This window comes from Anas acuta, chromosome 2 (genome assembly GCF_963932015.1).
Source record: "Anas acuta chromosome 2, bAnaAcu1.1, whole genome shotgun sequence".
Taxonomy (NCBI): Eukaryota; Metazoa; Chordata; class Aves; order Anseriformes; family Anatidae; genus Anas; species Anas acuta.
In genome coordinates, this window is record NC_088980.1 from 69,465,388 (window position 1) to 69,466,495 (window position 1,108).

Below are 1,108 nucleotides of genomic sequence, written 5' to 3' on the forward strand. Positions count from 1 at the left end.
AGACTTCTGCTTTCTGCTTCATGTTAGTTTAAACTAATGACAAATGAGCTAATCACACCTACTTGCTGCACTGCATAGCCCTGCCTTGGTGCCTGCTGGAACAATGCAGCAAACTGTTTATTTTTCTTCTTACTGCCAGTTTCTTCTCTTGAAGTCAAAGCATTTGGGTCCAGACTTCAGACAAACTTATTTAGGCCCCCTGGCTGCAAAACATTTTGATCCAAATCACCCCATCTTAATTGCACAAAGTCAGACTAAATTTTGCAAGGTGGCCAGTTTGGTTTCTGTGTTTTTCTTGGTTAAAAAGAAAATAAAATCACTCTGCTAGAGGGAAGAGAGATTTGTCTAACACAGCTGACACACCAGATAACCAAGCCTTGAACCTTTTAGGAATCCTTTCTGCTTGACTGTGCTGAAGGCTGTGTTTTTGTTCATTTTGTTCAATGGTTCTTAGGAATATACTACTTAATTGTAAACCCAGTCAGGTAAATGCAGACATCACTTTTTTCCTTCTGTCTTCCTGATTATTTAACCATCCAGTACTGACACTGCATTTGTTATTCATGCTAGCTTTTGCATGAAGCACAGCTTAAAAAAAAAAATAAATAATGGTGGCTGTTGCAGATGGCAAGGAATGATCAGTAAGGAAAGGAGGGAGTGTTGCCTCATCCCCAGTAAAATTCTCTGATTCAGTTTGAGATCCAGGATTTGGAACAGCATTTCAAAACCCAGTTGCCAAAAAGGACTTTCCTGGACAAAGTATTAACTGGAAAAAACCTACAAGCTAAACTCAGCCATAAAGCAAAAGTCTGGAATAGTGTTCTCTGAGCTGGAGATGAGGAGAAATTGGCTCTGTAGCATGACAGAGTCGAATAAAAGATTGCTTTGGCCATCTCAGTCTTTCTTGCTCCAAAGGCTACAAGTATCATTTGCTCTGTCACTGAGTAAAGTTGAGGAGGGGAAAGCCTATGTACTTCTGCAAACAGGAGAGCACCTGACAAGATAATTATAAAATAATGATACACAGTAGAGTTGTTCCTGAGGTGAAATCCTAGCCTGAATGAAGGTAACGAAAGTAATCCCATAGATTAAAGAGGGGGCCAATATT